This window comes from Prionailurus bengalensis, chromosome C1, assembly GCF_016509475.1.
Source record: "Prionailurus bengalensis isolate Pbe53 chromosome C1, Fcat_Pben_1.1_paternal_pri, whole genome shotgun sequence".
Classification (NCBI taxonomy): Eukaryota; Metazoa; Chordata; class Mammalia; order Carnivora; family Felidae; genus Prionailurus; species Prionailurus bengalensis.
Genome location: NC_057345.1, coordinates 40,126,117 through 40,144,614, shown reverse-complemented (window position 1 = coordinate 40,144,614; position 18,498 = coordinate 40,126,117). Strand labels below are relative to the sequence as shown.

At 41.6% G+C, this 18,498-nt stretch overlaps 1 protein-coding gene and 1 pseudogene across 6 annotated transcripts in view; both read right to left on the bottom strand.

Annotated features, from left to right (window-relative positions):
* Positions 1–18,498, bottom strand: part of ELAVL4 (ELAV like RNA binding protein 4) — a 146,572-nt gene that overhangs the window by 30,702 nt on the left and 97,372 nt on the right. The window lies entirely within an intron of this gene.
* Positions 3,086–3,561, bottom strand: LOC122480490 (annotated as a pseudogene).

Below are 18,498 nucleotides of genomic sequence, written 5' to 3'. Positions count from 1 at the left end.
ACACACACACACACACACACACACACACACTGTGTGTGTGTGTGTGTGTGTGTGTGTGTGTGTGTGTGTTTCAAAACTTATTTGCTGTATAACTTTGGTTAAGCCATTTAAGCTTCATCAGCATATTCCTTTATCTGGGAAAACAGGGATAATCCCTTATCCTCACAATCAGAGATTCACTGTGAGGGTTAACTATGTTAACACATAGACTAACAGCAGCTACCATTTATTCAGGGTCTGCCTTGTGTCAGGCACTGTGCTAAGTGGCCTACTGTTACCCAATTTAATCCTGTGTGAAATGGGTACTATCAGGCCCATTGTGCTGCTAAGAACAATAGACTAAGACATGTTAAGTAACCTGCCCAAAGGTAACCTGTAAGTAGGGTCCACGGTTAGGATCTGAATAAGCCCAGATCTGTGTGACTGCTGGGCTCAAGCTTTTCTCTCCACAGGGCCTGGCTTCTGTGAAAAGGCACAGCAGAGTGTCCAGCATCAAGTAAGCACTCAAGGACATGCACACACTCTGTGCTGGGGTCTCTTCCCCTTCTTCACACTGACTGGGGATGCTTTGAGATTCTGGAGCATCCATGGCTCTGTTCCCACCCACCCCACCTCTGTGGGTTTTACATGGTGTTGGGCATTCTGGGTCTTCACTTTTCTTCTGCAGGCTCAGGGTTAGTAGAACCAACTAATCAGAGAATTTCTTTTCTTTTGGTAGTTCACACAGTTGCTTCAAACTAAGTATGGTTTAAAGTTTTTGTACTCTAAGTGTGGTCCCTGTACCAGTATTGTTGGCATCATCTGGAGACTTGATACAGAAATGTAATGATGTAAGAAATGCAGCTTCAGCTTATTGCTGTGTGGCCTTAGCTAACCAAGTTCAAGTAATGTCCCTACACATTGGTTTCTGAGAAAACTATACATCTAATTCTTAGTAGCAGGGAAGGGAAGCACAGATGGGAAAAGTCCTCAGAATTTCTTTGTGTACACTATTTCTTTTCATCCCCCAATTCTGCATTCCCACTTTGTTCCTTTCTGCTGCAGTAATTGTACCTGTAAAATGAATTTAAGATTACTTTTTCATGGAATTATTAGGGAGATTAAAAGTGATAATGCATGCAAAATGCCTGGCATATTAACAGATGCTCAGTGGATGCTGGTTCCTTGTCTTTCTTCTCTCATGCCCCATTAAATATTGCTTTCTATTATTGTCTATGAGACTGTTATCTTCTCATTGAGGTTCCAACCTTCTTAAAGGGAGAGAATGTTTTTGATGCTTTTCTTTTATATTGGAGCACATAATATGCTATAGGCACACAGACTCCATGTATAACAGGCATCTACAACATGCCAGATACCATGAGTGGGCCCCCAAATGACCAAGATATTGTTCCTGACTTCAGGAGACTTAATATGTAGAAGGGAAAAATAGATATAAGAATTAATTATAGCTCAGCAAAAATAATAAATATACCAGAGATATTTCTTTTAAAACCATATACAAGAACAAGAACAATAACAAAAGTATACACATAATAGAGGAGATGAAGACTGATTCTGACTGAGCAGAGTACAGAAGGCTTCCTGGAGGTAGAGGCACATGAGCTCAGCTTTGAAGAAACAGTAAAATTTTGATAGGATTTTCCTACCAAGGGATGACCTTCCAACCTGAGAGCTGAATCCAAGCACTGCATGAATTTACCCCACAGGTATTTACTGAACACTTGTCATGTGCGAGACATAGTTCCATTTACTGAGACTAGAAGAGAACAAAAATACTTGGTTTCTGCCATCACTGAATCTATATTCTGATTGAGGGTGATGGAGCAAGACAAGAAACATAAATAAAATATAAAAGTTGTCAGATGATGGTGAGTACTGGGGAGGAAATAAAGCAGAGGAGGGAAAAGTACAGGGGATGGGGTTGCAATATTTTAATAGAATGGTCAAGTGAGGCCTCGCTGCTAAGGTGACATGAGAGCAGAGACCTGAGGGAAAGGAGGCAGCCAGTCCCTTCTCTCTGAGGGCAGGGCATCCCAAACAGAAGAAATCTTTTTTTTTAAAGGTTTATTTATTTATTTTGAGAGAGAAAGACAGAGAAGGAGAGGGAGTAAGCAAGAGGGGCAGAGAGAGGGAGACAAAGAATCCCAAGCAGGCTCTGTACTGTCAGCACAGAGCCTGATGTGGGGTTTAATCCCACAAACCATAACATGCTCCTGAGGCAGGAGCATGCCTGGAATGTCAGAGCAATGACACAAGTGAACGTGAGGGCAGCCCCCACTGCACTTGCTAAGTGACTAAACAGAGGAAAGGGGCACCCCTGGTTTCTTCAAACTGACTCTGTAATGCTGCGGAATGAGACATATATGAAAACCGTGCCAGCCCACTCCCCTCAGCCCTGCAGATCAGGGGAACGATCTCACTGACATATCCTTTCAAAACCATCTCTTAATGTATCCCTGTTCCTCACTAGGTGGGGAGCAACTTGGGGCCAAGATGCTATTTTATTCATCTCTGTATCCCCAGGACTTACCAAAGGATCCATAACATTGTTGGATAGTCAGTAAATACCTGTTGGGTGAACAGATGAATATGATCTATTCACATACATACTTACATCCTCTTAACCCACTCAATTTCCCATATACCAAACAGAAAGGGACCAGGAAGAGCTGCAAACTTTTTTACCAGGGCCTTACCCATGTCCAGAAGAATCAGTACCATGAGACACATCTGAAAGACCTGTAGTCTTTAGTCTGAAGGAGAGAAGACTCTAGAGGTGCTCAGAGCCAATTCTAATATTTGAAAGGTTGTCATGGGAAAGCAGGGGTAGGCTTGTCATAAGGGAGAGAATAAAGATCTGGGAGAAGAAAGTTAGGGAGCAGATTTCTGCCTTGATAAAAGGAAGAACTTTCTAATAATGATTGATGAGAGTGTGGCTGCCTTGTGAGATGGTAAGGGTGCCATGACTAGAAGTATGCAGAGACCAATGTTTGTTATCAGGGAAGGGGGCAGCAGTCAGCAAGACGGACTGATCCCTTGTAACGCTAAGATGAAAGGTTCTAAATTATATTTTATTTATTAATTTGAGGAACAAGGGCTAAGTTTTTTATTGTTCATTTCTTGCATTTCCAGTATTCCTTGGTGACATCTGTGGCCTGAGGCTCTTTGCCATAGTCCTGAACCACCACACAACTGCAACAACCACTTCATGGGATTTTCCTTCTCTGTCAGTTTTACAGAGGCCTACCCATTCCCCTAGTTTCCTGTCATCAACCTTAATTTGGTTGATTTGGTGTTCAGCACAAAGGGCCTCTGCCAGCTTGACATACATAGGTTCATCCAGTTGGACGCAAGCACACAAAGATGGGCTTGGTGTTTGCTTGTCTAAGGCTTTGGCAGCTTCATGAATTCCATGTGCTAGGTCATCGTGGAATGAGTCTTTCAACACTTCTTGTAAAGCAGTATTAATGTCCATTATACCTCCAGCTACAATGCCTTCCCTGGCCATGGTGGTGGGTTATGGGTGGAGCCAAATCTTGAGTGTACTCTAGCCTCCCCCTCTGCACTACTGGGCGGCAGCAGGGAAAGAACTAAATCGTATTTATTTTAGACCCAACACTCCCAACTTGTTTCAGTTTATCCTGATTTCTAACTGAGGAAATAAAAAGGATAGAGAATAATTACTAAGCACCTACAAGCAAAACACATTACATATATCATTATTTAAATCTTCACAGCTTCTGGGGCGCCTGGGTGGCGCAGTCGGTTAAGCGTCCGACTTCAGCCAGGTCACGATCTCGCAGTCCGTGAGATCGAGCCCCGCGTCAGGCTCTGGGCTGATGGCTCAGAGCCTGGAGCCTGTTTCCGATTCTGTGTCTCCCTCTCTCTCTGCCCCTCCCCCGTTCATGCTCTGTCTCTCTCTGTCCCCAAAAAAATAAACGTTGAAAAAAAAATTTAAATCTTCACAACTTCTGAAGCAGACATTTTTTTATGTAAGTACTATTTTTTTTTATTTAAATTCAAGTTAGCTTAAAAAAATTTTTGTTAAGTTTGAAAGAGAGTGTGATTGGTGGGGGGTGGGTGCAGAGAGAGGGAGAGAGAGAATCCTAACTAGGCCCTGCGCTGTTAATGCAGAGTCCTATATGAGGCCCAAATCCATGAACCCATGAGATCATGACCTGAGCCGAAACCAAGAGTTGGTCCCTAAACCGACTGAGCCACCCAAGTGCCCCAAGTTAGTTTTTTTTTTAATGTTTATTTATATTTGAGAGAGAGAGAGAGACTCTGACAGGGTGCTAGTGGGGGAGGGGCAGAGAGAGAAGGGGACAGAGGATCTGAGAGTAGGGGAGGGGCAGAGAGAAGGGGGGAACAGAGGATCTGAAGCAGTCTCTGTGCTGACAGCAGCGAGCCCAACGTGGGGCTTAAACTCACCAACTGTGAGATCATGACCTGAGCTAAAGTTAGAGGCTTAACCAACTAAGCCGCCCAGGTGCCCCTTAAATTCAAGTTAGTTAATGTATAGTGTAGTACTGGTTTCAGGAGTAGAGTCCAGTGATTCATCACTTTGAGGCAGGCATTTCTATCCCTGTTTTACAGTAGGGGAATCTGAGGCCCAGGAAGTAGATGTTACATATCCAAGGTTATTTGGCTGCAGAATAGTAGCCAGACTCCTCTGATTCCAGAGCCTGTGCATTTTTTTTTTTTTGCTGTGCCCTGGTTTCTTGAATATGTGCTCATTTGTATGCTAAACACCTGCTGGACATGGCACAGTGTGTCTGAGACTTTGACAGAGCCTGAGTTTTCTAGGACTATCTCTAAGTCCTCATTCTTCTCATTTAATTTCAATATATACCACCCAAGTATCCCATTCCCACTTTCTAACTTGGTTGTGCCTGCCAAACTGGATCTAGTATATCACAGAATGATAGTCTTGGAAAGGACTTTAGTATCAATCATCTTCAAGTCTGTTCTCCAGATTCTGAAACTGAGGACTGAGGAAGAAGCAAGGAGTTCATGGTCTACTAGAAAGTCAGACCTATGAATCAATAATGATAGTGGAGTATGGTTCAGTGTTATGACAGTAGGAAAGAGGGATTTCTGAGACTAATTCAAAAAGATTGATAGGAGACAGCCACACAATAGACAGAGAAGGGCATTCCAGCAGGAGGAGGAAGCATGAGCATCTATCCCTTGAGGAGACAGACCTGCCATTCGGTTCACAGCCACTACTTCCAGGAGGCCGCTGATTGTTGGTATCAACCTGAAATGTCAATACTGTTTCCATGTTGAATCTGGGCTCAGATGTATATGTGATATCTCCCCATACCTCTAGCACAGATTGAAGAATCATTTAGGCATCTGAAATTCTGAGTGTGTCTGCTTTCTGCCAACAACAAACACTATTGAAAAAGACAGGACCTGGTCTCCCTTATTTCGAATTCTTGAAGTATTTAAAATTACATTGAACCAGTACTAGGTTATTTCCAGAGGCTACATTCTGGCTTCCTAAGTAGACGTAGTTTCCTTAGAAGCTGAGAACTCATCATGTAGCATCAAGATGGCAATGAGCAAAACACTTGTCCCACAGTGGGCATTCAGTATGAGCTTGCTGAACTAAATGTATTTCTTAATGGACCCTAAATCCCTTAAGGGCAAGGACATGGATCTTATTAATCTTGGTATGACCAATGTCTGGCACATAGTAGGCTTCCAATAAATCTATGTTGAATGAATGAATGAGTGAATGAACTCAATAAGTGAATGAACTCAGTGAATAAATAGGAACAAAAATAGTTATTTTTTGAGTGCTTACCATGTGCCAGTTATTGTACTGAGTGCTTTATTTTTTTTTCTAGCTTTACTGAGATATAGTCAACAAATATGACTGTAAGATATTTAAAGTGCACATCATGATGATATGATACGATTTGATATGATGTGCAATGATAAAACACATTTATTTATTTACTTATGCATATTTTTGGTGAGAACATTTAAGTTCTAGCTGAGTATGTTATTTCTCTCATCTCATCTGCTCCCTGAAACAATCCTACAAGGTAGGCATTATCACTGCCATTTACAATCAAGAAAACTGATGTCCAGAGACCTCAGATCCCAAGACCCAAGTCCATCTGGCTCCAAAGTCCAAACAGGCTGTTAACAGAGTTTCCTGATTTCAGAGGCAGTATCACCCAAACTGTTCAAGTAAATGTGAAACAAAGCCTGTGTTACTGGGGTAAGGTTCATGGAAATGCAGAGTATACAAAATGATTTCCAGCAGTCCCCAGAGCAGGAAGGACTGGTTACAAAACTACAATATTCCACAAAGAAAGCCAACCGACAAATTCCCAAAGGAGGTTTTTTTTTTTTTTTAACCTCTTTTGGTTTGTCCTATAAAATAAGTTGCTCCAATGACAGATCTTCAAATATGTATTTCAATAATATACCTCAACAAATGACAAAATGAAACTAATCTGAACCCTATTTTTCTTCTGTCTGTTCAGGGAAGAAAGGTGATTCGTGAGATAAAAAGCTAGTATCAAGTACTTAGTTTAAAAAAAAAAAGCTTAAAGAGAAAAAAATAGGTAATGTACGAGGGATAATAGAAACCTCAGCGACAACCACCTCACCCTTCAGCATTTATCACACAAAAACAAGTGTTCAGACTGATGACCCTGGGGCAATGAAAGATTCTTAATCGAAACAACACTCAATTAAATTATGTTCAGAATATTCTTACAGACAGGAAAGAATAGTCAAACATTTAAACATATTTTTAACAAGGGTTGAAACAAAAAGAGGAGGATTTTGGCAAACTCCCAGCTAGTCAGAGAAATGAACCAGAATTCTTAATTCTTGGTTGGCTTACTCTCACATACAACAAAAGGTCTGCATGTCAGACAGACAAGACTTTCCACCCAGAATGGATGCAAAACCAACAAGTGATTCCAGAAATGCAGCTGATGTTAAACGATGGTCTAACAACAACAAAGGAGGAAGGGGTAGAAAAAGTCATCAGGTTAGTAGTAATTGTATACACTGTAATTAGCCTTTGGGCAAAATGAGATTCTGTGGGTGAAATGTCTGTGGGTGAAAGGAAGTGCTGTGTGTAACACTAAGACAACGGCTTCCAAAACTCCCATCAGACACTGTGGAGAAGGCGTGTGTGGAGGCTTCCGATATCATGTTGGGATTTAGATTAAATGAGATAACTTATGTGAGAGGGCCTGGCACAAGGTAGATGCTTTATAAATATTAACTGAGTATAAATCTATTAAAACTGTCTTTATCCAAAGTAAAAGAAAATTCATGACTCTCAATGAAGGAGGTGAGAAAAATAACTTGTCTGTGCAGAGCTGGAGAAGGACTTTGTCGGAGAATCTTTGTCAGTGTGTCATTTCTGAAATCAGGGCTTGGGGATCTCTGGCCTTGGATTCACCACTAACAGCGGTGTGAAATGCAGAGATGAGTACCCCATCCCTATCATCAAGGAGTTCACTGATAGTGAAGTACCAGACAGGAATCTCATGATCATGTTAGGATCTGACAAATGCTAAAATAGATATTTCCCAGATCCATGAAAAAAAAAAAAAAGAAACAAGAATCAAAGCACATTTTCCCTTTTCATCACCAGTCAGCTTGCAGATAAGAAATAAGACAAAATCAAGAAATAAAAACCCAAGAACAAAAGGACTCATGCAGAAATGGGTCTGTAGTGTAAGAAGCAAGGAGGGAAGCCATCTTCTTTGATTTTTTTTTTTTAAAGCTAAGGGCTTCTTGGGGAATGGCTATTCTGTGCAAGTGTGACCAGCATCATTACACTGAGTCAAGTACCTGGGAGAGGTGAAAATGAAGGAATGCCCAGGAATGTGTGTGAGAATTGCAAACCATAAATACCTTCTATGGCTCACCTCTTTTGGGCAATGGAAAATGAAATGTTACCCTGACAATCAGAAAACCAAAGGAACTCATGATTTAAATCATGCCCAGAACATGCTTAGTACTCGGTAATTTTTAACAAAAATGCCTAATGTTTGATGGGGCTGTGTTGGTGCAGAAGGGATGGATCCATCTGGCACCATATTCGGTTTCTCCTGAGAGCCATTAAGACTTTCCTAGGACACCAAGGCCTCTGCTTGCCCACTCATGTGTAGTAGAGAACCCCACCTCTTTCTTAACAGAAAACAGGAGGTCATCAGGTAGGAACTATCCCAAACTGCCTCCTTCCCTTCTACTATAAACTTATCCCTAATAGAGCTCCTCCTGGCTTAGAATGACAGTCCATAAAATGCTGGAGGAAAAAAAAGTTCCTAGGGCAATGTTATATATTATACCATTCCTTTTAAGATTTGTAACACGCATTAGCACAGACTCAAAGAAGCAGTGATTAAAAAAAAAAACAACCCTTTTTAATTTGGTTCACTTCAGTTTCCCAAACTCATTTGGTCACAGAACCTCTTTTAAGAAAACATATAACCTATTAAACACCTTTGGGAAAGACTTTTAGATGAGATTCCCAAATGAGCACTACTCTTTGAAACAGGACAGAATACTGCCTCAGGATATAATTACCCTAGCCTGGGGGTGTGGGCCCCAGCTCTGAGCTATAGTTCCTGAGATACCAGAGGGGCCCACAGGAAAAAGGAAATGAAGCCAGAGAACAGTTCTAAGGTCTCTTTTTACTGTAACAGTCTATGATTCTGTTTCTCAGAGGACATCACATAGACTTGCTCTGGGATAATCTAGACACAGGACAGAGATGCATAGTGGGGAGGGGGTCAGACGTCTGAAGACATATTTTCATCTTGTACAAATCTGGGTCTAGCTCACTATGTATCAGCATACAATAGCTCAAGGAGTTTCACTCAGAGAACCAAAGACCCAGGGGAGAAACAAAACATAATTGTGTGTGGCTGTATGGACACCAAAGCAGAAGTACACATGTAGAGGTGGACAGATACAGCCATACACTTGCACATTATCTATACTTAACTAACTAGGCACAATACCCTGGGAGCCACTTTAGTATTACAGATAAAAACAGAGTCAAACAGGAGTGCCTGGGTGGCTCAGTCGGTTGAGGTCTGACTCCTGATTTCCGCTCAGGTCATGATCCTTGGGTTGTGGGATTGAGCCCCATGTCGGGCTCCACGCTGGATGTGGCCCCTGCTTGGGACTCTCTCTCTCTCTCTCTCTCTCTCTCTCTCTCTCTCTTTCTCCCTCTACCCCTCTCCCCCGCTCACGTGCTCTCTCTCTAAAGTAAATTTTTAAAAAATAGAGTCAAACAAACATGGGTTCAATTTTGTTCTGACACTTAGAAGTTGTGTGACCTTGAACAAGTTAGTTAACTTTTCTGAGCCAGTTTCCTTACCTGTAAAATAGGGCTAATAATACCTACACCTCACAGAACTGCTGTTAAGAATTATATACTATTTACCAGATGCTGTTCTGCGTGTTTTATATGTTGATGCTCACAATAATCCTATCAATATCCCTATGTTACAAATGAGAAAACCGAGGCACAGAGAGGGGAAAAACTTGCCTGTTACACAGCTAGTAACTAACGAGGCTGGGATGCTAACACAAGCAGTCTATGTCTTAATCACAAAGCTATCCTGCCTAGCACAGTTCCAGATTATAGTAGGTCTATGATATTCCCCGGGAAGACACAGACACACATACACAAATATACAAATACCCTACACCTCCTCTTCCTCTCTCGGATTTAAAATGTGCTGTTTTTGTCATTAGTTTGTTACACGGGCAGTTCAAGTGGGCAGCATGCAGACACCAGCTTCCCAAACACAAGGATCCTACGTGGCTCTTCAAGGAACAGAAGAACAATTCAACATTATAAATGATGACTCACGACCACTATTTTCACAAACAGCCTGCTAATTAAACTTTCTTATGAACCTTGCTAACCAATTTTTCCAATGCATGGAGGAAAAATCATTCATTATAGACCGGAATCCGAAATCTAATATTAACAGCACAAGTAGGATCTGTGGCATTGTAATTTGATCAGCTTGAGCATTAATAACAGTTAGACACTGATGTCTGAGGCAGTTAATCAGCTTTTGTTGAGATGTACATAGATAACTGAACAAAACATCTGGAAGACAGATGAGAAAGTAAAACTAGCTTATCATAAGGGGTTTAGTATTTACTTTATCCTTACAAATTCCCTCCTCACAATGTTCTATCTTCTAGGTGACCACAGTAATATCCTGAATTGGTATAGCACTTTAACGACTTACCAACACATTAGTAGCTCATCTCCCATCAACACACAGTAAGGTGGAAAGTACCAGTGTCGTTTTCCCCATTTTATGTACAACAATCTGAGGCACAGAACAGTTTGATCCACTGCAAGTCCCATAGCTATAATGAGAACTTGGTGGAACCTTCCATTTTACCATGTTGCCACTCATAGAGGTGGCCTGGTTTTAAAAACAATCTCAGAAATCATCCTGGCATTTTCAAATACTGAACTGAAGGCTTTCATTTACAATCTTCCAGAACCACTAAAACTGCTATTCATTATTACCGTAGCTATTTCTGAGGTTTACTGGAATACATCCTACACAGCCACATGCAAGATTCAGGATGAAACAGCAAGAATGTGAGGAACCTTCTCTGTGAAAGTCTCTTGTTCCAACTGGCAGCAGCATGTGGTCAGACAGACATGGGTACACAGACAGCTCGGTCAGTCACTTCAAACAACGTGAGCTTTGGTTTCCTCATCTAAAGAATGGGGCTGCTATTACCTCTTGGGGTTGTGGTCAGGATTAAATGAGATAACAAATATAAAGCAACTGGCATCCAGCAGTTCTTAATAAATGTAAGGTCCCATTCCACTCTCCTGCCTTCTCATATGGCATTTCCTATTTCCTATTTGGAATTATATAACTGAGGACTGAACCAAGAACAAATAGATACCTACTTTTCCTTTCCTCTGTCTTTATCCATCTATTGGCCCAGGGGTAGGACACTTGGTGAGAAGAGGGAAGCAGTCAAGAGACAGAAGGGGCCCCTCCCATTTATAGGCTGCTTTAGTTTACAAGTGCCTCCACATGTGTCAGCTGTTTGAATTCCAAGTCCCATGCAAAGAAAGTAGGGTAAGGATCTATCTTCGTATTGTATGTCGGGAAAATGGGAGGCCCACAAGAAAAAGTGACTTATGCAAGGCCAGGCACATACCTATTATGTGTGTGTGTGAGAGGGGCTGGGGAGTAGTGCAAGATTTCATTGATATCTGTCTCACTTCTGGTTAGAGTTCACTGCACTGTGTCTGGTATTTCTGAGAAGGAAGCATTCGGTATGTGTGTGTATGTTGGGGAGGGTGGAGCACTCTGGGGTAGTGTTGTATTTCTTTTGTACTTAGACAGTGGTCTGTCTCATTGAAAAAGCTCCACTTACTGGCAAGGGGCACTGGGGAAGAGAAAAGGTGGCTGAGAACTAGTTCCAGTTTCCAGGGTCAGGGCCAGAAGGTGAGAGCAACATTTGATTTTCCTCTTTGCTGTCCAGCTCAGAGTCCTGGACAATGCAGAACCTGCCAGAACTCATTGCAGGGACCCTTACCAGGAAGATGGTAGCAGAGTACTGGAGTACCTGTGTGCCCAGCCTCAGGGTTTGAGGGGAGAGGGGAAGACTGAAGAGACCTGGAGACCAGTTAACACCTCAGTTCATGGCAGCAGGCAAGGAAGCTCACTTCAGAACACTTCCTTTGGCACATTGTTTACAAAAACAGTGAAAACAGGGACTCCAGTCAGGCAGCCTCTCTCTGTTGCTGACTTCCTTGGCCAGAAAAAAACATGTCAATCAATCCAACATGGGCTCAAGCAAGAAAGATGAAGAAAGAAAAACTCTATGTATGTGATTTCAGGCTTCATATCCCATCCTGTATCATAGCTGGCAAGTGTCTCCACAGAGGTCTGTGGGCTAATGTGAGTGTCGGGGGGAAGGTGGGAGGGGGCTGGGATCCTGCTTACCACTTGAGAATGGGATCAAGGTTGTCACCATCCATTTTTCCTTCACGTAAAGAAAACTTAGGCTAGGTGGTTGGTTACTTCTCAGACAAGTCACCTAGCCACATGTAATTTAATTTTCCTTCTGGTTCTCCTTTTACCATTCATTCTATGCCCATTTTGCTCCACCTTGCTTTTTAAAAAACCCATAGCTATTTTAATTCTAGCTCTCTTTCATATTATCTTACAAAGCCAATTCAAATCCTCTTTTAATCAAATGGCACGTGAGTACATAAGAAGGCAAAAAGAGGAGACAGGACAGGCAGCAAGCAAAGAAAAGAAAAAAAAGAAGAAAGCAAGGAAAAGAAGAAGCCAAGTGTTCTTGACTCAAGTCTTCTTTGGGGGGCACTGGTCTCAATATGTTGGCTATTTTGATAGGGTCAGAGGAAGTACTGAATGTCAAAGCCTTTGAAAACAGACACAAAGGGAAATTTGGGGGATTATTAAGTATACGCTTTATGCTCATACCACCAATAAAATGATTAAATCTGAGTCAAGATGTTTGTGGTAAGAAATTCCATTATCAGCCATAGGAATTGGGGTAATTACCCAAACTATCTGTATCCACTTAATGGTAATGGGACCTCACATATCACCAGACATCCAACTACAAAACAAGGGCCAAGCAGAAAACCAAATTTGTAAGTCAGCAAGAAACTGAAGTAGGTGCAAGGAGAGTCACTGAGAGAACTTGTGCCTGACCTCAGCAAGATAAACAATGATTCTCAAATCACAGACATCATGGGGAGTCTGCAAATTGTCCACCTCCTTCTGTGTTAGGTTGGGTTATTTATTAGGAAAGTAGAAAAAAACACAGACTTTGGAGTCTGACAAACTTGGGTTCAAATCTTAGCCCTACCGCTTATTAGCTATGACCTTGGATAAATTACTTAACCTTTCTGAGCTTCAGTTATTTCATCAACACAAAGGGGCCACTAATAACACTTTCCCACGGAATAGTCCTGACTGTTCCATTCACTATCCCTTGAAGATGTCTCTGAAGCCTTGCTCAACTGCTTCCCTCTTCATGGACTAGTCTCCCACAACCTGCTCTCTACCAAGATCAAGGCTCATTTGACACTTGTTCTGAGAACCCCAGCCTACTGTCGTCTTTCTCTCTTTTGAACACCCATAGCTGATGTGTTCATATTCATTTAGCACAGCCAGAGTGACAAGGTAACAGATCACAGACTTTGCAGTCAGACAGATCTAACCCCACTCTCCAGCTAACTGTTCTAAGTCTTGGCTTCCTTATCTATAAAATGGGGATAATACCACTGATCATACATAACTGACATAAAGCTTCAATGAGATAATATATATAATACGTAGCTGACACACAGCAGGCATTCCATCAAAACTCCGTCCTTCTGTGACGCGTCCTTCTGTGCTAATGAAACTACTAGCCAGGGTCAGGAAGGGTCAGTTTGGACCTTGGTGAAAAACAAAACAAACACCCCCACCCTCACCCCCACTACCATCACACGCAAAACAGTAAAGGTGGACAGACATGCGTTCCAGCCCCTTCCAGAACTGCAGGCTGCCGTAGGACCCTATACTTTGTCCTGGCTTCCCCCATCACTGCCCTGCTGGCAGCAACGTGTGGGCACGAACTATGTCTTATCCTCTCTGGCTTCTTCACAGACCCTGATACAGAATTTAAGAGAAGAGAAGGAAGGGAATAACATTTATTTGGTCTGAGAGAGCAGACACTAAATAAATACTGTTGGCTGAATGAAAATGTTTTACAAATGTAAAAGCCTTATCCAAATATATGGTCTCTATCTGAATTTTATCTTCTCTCCAAACTAGAAATATCTTCTCCTATCAAAGCTCAATTTGGGGACTGTAGAAAAAATAAAAAGGCAACTTAAAGATCTTTAGTTCTTACAAGGAATGAAGACAGATACAGAGTTCATCAGTTAAGAGCAGTAAGGGAGATGTGGAATGGGGCTGTTGTGGGGTGGGGGAGGCAGACTGAAAAGAGAAATCACCCTGCCACACCTCCCAGAAGACAAGAAAAAAAATGAATTTCCCATTAACACATTTCAGAAAGCACTTTCCTCCTACCCTGAAGCTGATGAATTACATTTTTAGATAATGTGTGGAAATTTCAGTTTGACATTACCTTCCTGCTTAGTTCCTAGTCTCAATCAACCAGGTCATTCTACAGAGAAGGGGGAGGGAGTGAGGGAAGGAGTGTGTGTGGGGGTGTGTGTGTATGTACTGGGGGAAGGAGGGGAGGCTGGGTGAACAGGGAATTGGTCCTACGAACCAAACAGTCAGCTAAAGCACAGAAATAGAAAATCCTTAAAATACCCAGGCCTGATTCACATCCCAGGTAAAAATCCTTTGAGACATTTCTCTTGGGACATGAGAATACTTTCCTACGGTTATCTGAGTTTGGAAGCGGGGCAGAACCATCTAATATGGAAGGGAAGATGAAGGGGAAGATAGCCAGGGGGCAAAAGGAAACCATACCTGCTCTATAATCCTGACTCCTGCCACCCTGGGAAAAGAATTATATCCAAAGGAGCAGAATGTACCTGTATAAGTTCTAATCCTCACTGATCCATTCAGTTGCCAACCCATCCTAATTAGAAAGTATGGGAGGTCTCTGCCCCATGGGTGTGTAAGAGGCACAATAATTACATGGTTTACTGTTTGCACTTAACATTCTGACATCTTCCAGTTCCCCTTAATAAGGGAGACCCCTATTCTTCCATTTTGTAACCCTACTAGGCTGCCAAATCTTCTCCATAACTGAATATTTTCCATTCACCCCCAACAATAATCACTTTCCCTCCCCAAGTCCACAAGTCAAAATTCTTTCGTTCTTCTTTGTGGAATACAAGTAAGATGACTGCAGGGGGATGAGAAATAAAATGACAGATGCAAATCTGCCTGATTTTCCTTTGAATTCAAGAAACACGTTGCACTGTACCAAACACATTTTCAAAGTCAGCAGCAAAATGTGCTGATAAATGCTACTATTTCCTGTACCCTTCTCATCACTAGCCCTCTGATGTGCATGTAGAAAAGTTCATTTAGCTAATCAATATCTTGGGATTTTCTTGGATTATACATAATTGAGACTGGGTTTTAACTATGCTTACATTTAAGGCAGCATCCATTTTAATACAGTGCTTGCAAAATCAAGAAAAAGAAAACACAGTGAAGAGTATTTTGTGAAGAGACAAAACCTGAAGTTAAAAAAACCACTCTGTTCTTCTTTGTTCAGGTAACTGGTGACCTGCTTAATTAAAAAACCACTGGTCCTTATTGTTATTTTTTTAATGTGTAGTATGCTCTTTTCCAAAACAAAAGATTTTGAACTCTAATTGTGTTTTCCCTGAACTGAAAGTTTTCATTCCCTGGGTAATATAAGCTGAGTTCATTTGTTAAGGGGAGAAGTCAGTTGAGTATTTTTAGAGAAACTGCCAAAGATAAACTATAAATTGGACAACTCACAATTAGACAGTCCTGGGTTCAAGTCCCAGCTCCTCCACTTGGAAGCCAAGACACCTTGGGCTAATTACTCAGTTGTTCCTAAGTCCAAGTTTCTTCATCTGTAAAATAACTATCTTGAGGATTACATGAAATTCCATCAATTCATCTCAGCACAATGCTTAGCACATAGTGCACAATAAACACTGGCTATTATTGTGAGTCTCCAAGAAATCCCAATTTACTATTTAAATGAGCTACTCTATTTAAAGCATTGAATACCATGCCCAAAACACACAGAAGGCACACAGAAACATACAAAAACTTCTGCTATTATATTTATTTGGCTGGGTGTTGTAAGAAAGTATGCCAATAAACTCACCTTAGGCTGAATTCACATTTTAGGAATGAATTAAAAGCACTTTCATATTTTAGGATTTTTCAGGGCCTTTTATTGTTTATAAAGTTATCTCAGAAGTAAAACTCACTCAAATTTCCATAGTGCCCTAGAAGTACAGTTTCTTGAAAGTATATGAGGTAACATAAAGCAGTCCACAGCCCTCACTCTCCTTTCTCTTTTTAACCCAAGAGACCATACTCCATGCAATGCCTCCTGACCTTAGAGGGCCCTAACAATCCCCCCACCCCCGCTGCTGTACCCACATGTCACCTACTGAGAGGGACACACAGGATTAATAGCATTTTCACAAATCTGAGAAAGAATAGAAGTTACCCAGTGGCACGAAATCAAAACTGAGTTGGTTCCTTTAACTGGAGATGTGATTCCAGATACAAAGGTGGTGGCAAAGCATTCATCCTGATGTCCACAGCAGTGAAGGGTCTTTTTTGCCTTGTTCTGCCTTTTCCACTGAATAACATTAATTAAGCCAAAGCCAAGTGTTATAAAGAAAAAAATGAAAAAAAAAATGGGCTAGAGGTGAGGTTTAGGAAATGCTGTCTTTGTCAGGGTGCAACTCTAACCAGCTTTGTTTTTTGGTATGCTTAACTTCATCTGGTGATGCTGCTTCATAATAGACTACTGTGTCCTAAGAGGCATACTCTAGCTCTACTTCCTGTGTCCAAAACACAAAGGAATAAAAAAGGCTTTTGTTCTTAGACTGGAATTTTAGCTCTATACCTTTGCTTTTCTTCCCTCTACCTAAATCCTAACCTCATCTTTCAAACCTCTCCCAGCAGCTCCAGCTAACAAAAACCTCACCCTTTCTCAACCATCTATAGTCTTACAGTCTGTTCCATGCCCTGGACACTCTATATATTCAGCTTTATAACAGATAATGTTCAGTTTGGACCACTCCGTCCTCAAAACCCTCCCTTCAGAGCTCTTACCTGCCTGAACTGGGATTTATAAAAAACAAAAAAACAAACTACACTGTATGGGCACATGAAGAGTAGTATCAAGTAAAAATTCTTTTTGATCGCTAGAATGCAAAAAATCACACGAGCTAGACAAGTAGATCAAAACTGTTTGTTTTACATGGATTCATTTCTGGGGATTTTTCTTTGTTACTTTTTTTCTCCTTTCTGTCTTTCTTTTGGAGAGCAGTGATAACGAGGTAGACAACTATTAAAATGTAATTTAGCATCCCAGTTCTGCTGGCTTTAAGACACACCCTGAGCCATCTAACTGCATCCTGCCTAAGCCATGTTTCCTCCCCTAAAATACTGAGCATCTCTAATGCAGTCTCAAAGCTTGAAAAAAACAAAAGGGCAACAAAATTAAAAATGAGAAACTAATTCAATTCTTTGCAGTTCATGGGAATAATATAATTTCTACCAGGAGTTTGATGTTTTTTTGCCTGAGTTTTGAGGTTGCACAAAAGCTCGTGGGCCACACACCATGTCCCTTTCTCTCCAGCAGCAGAGTCTGCAGATGGATGAAAGAGAGAAATGAAGAACATGGCTTCCTGTGCCATCACGTGTCCACGGCTGCACACAAAAGCAAGTTGGGAGACATGTTTTCTCTCTCTGGTACCTAGATTATCCTGATAAGTGTCCTTTTAAAATTGGAAAAAGAAAACCTAATATCACTGAGAAGATAAGTAACAGAGATGTCCAAAAGCACTATAACAGAATCTTAAACCTGGCACTTTCAGTAAATTTGGTTCTACTCTGAAGGCTGAGTTGTATCCCCAGAGGATGATAAATATTGTTATCTTTGCCTCCTGTTATACACAGGAGTCTAGTTTAAAGCCATGGTGCATTAGGTAGAATCTCCAGAGGGTGGCCAGCAACTACTGCTCAGAAGATCAAAATGTTTCATTGGGTTATGGGGCCAGGGTTAGGCGGGGATCTTCGCTTAACACAGGCAGGGGCATCCTGCACATACTTCCCCATAAAATCATGCTTTTGGAATCTGGGGGTGAACCCCAGCTCCACCATCTGGTGATAATTGTTTTGCAGGGGGAAATTACTTGACCTCACAAGGTTTCAGTGTCCTCATCTAAGAAAATGGATGTTATTCTCAGGGTTAAATCAAATAAGGTATGTCTAGTGCTTAGCAAGTGCCTAGCATAAAGTATCTGATAAATGATAGCAATTATGTCCTCAGCACCAAACACTTAAGCCCATGCCCAAATTTCCTCTATGTGTTTTCAAATGGAGAATTCATTCACAACCCACAGTCAGGAGCCAACCCAGCCTACCTACAATGCTTTCAACAACAAGTCTCACTCTCTTTCTCTTCCTCTGAGTGTCTCTCTTTCTCTCTTTTTTTTTTTTTATCGTTTTATTTATTTTTGAGACAGGGAGAGACAGAGCATGAACAGGGGAGGGTCAGAGAGAGGGAGACACAGAATCCGAAACAGGCTCCAGGCTCCGAGCTGTCAGCACAGAGCCCAACACGGGGCTTGAACTCACAGACCCGTGAGATCATGACCTGAGCCAAAGTCAGCCGCATAACCGACTGAGCCACCCAGGCGCCCCTCTCTTTCTCTTAATTTGATAAGCTGGAACCTTCTAAGGGAATCCATTCACTTAGGGAGTGGTTTGGGCTGGAAAA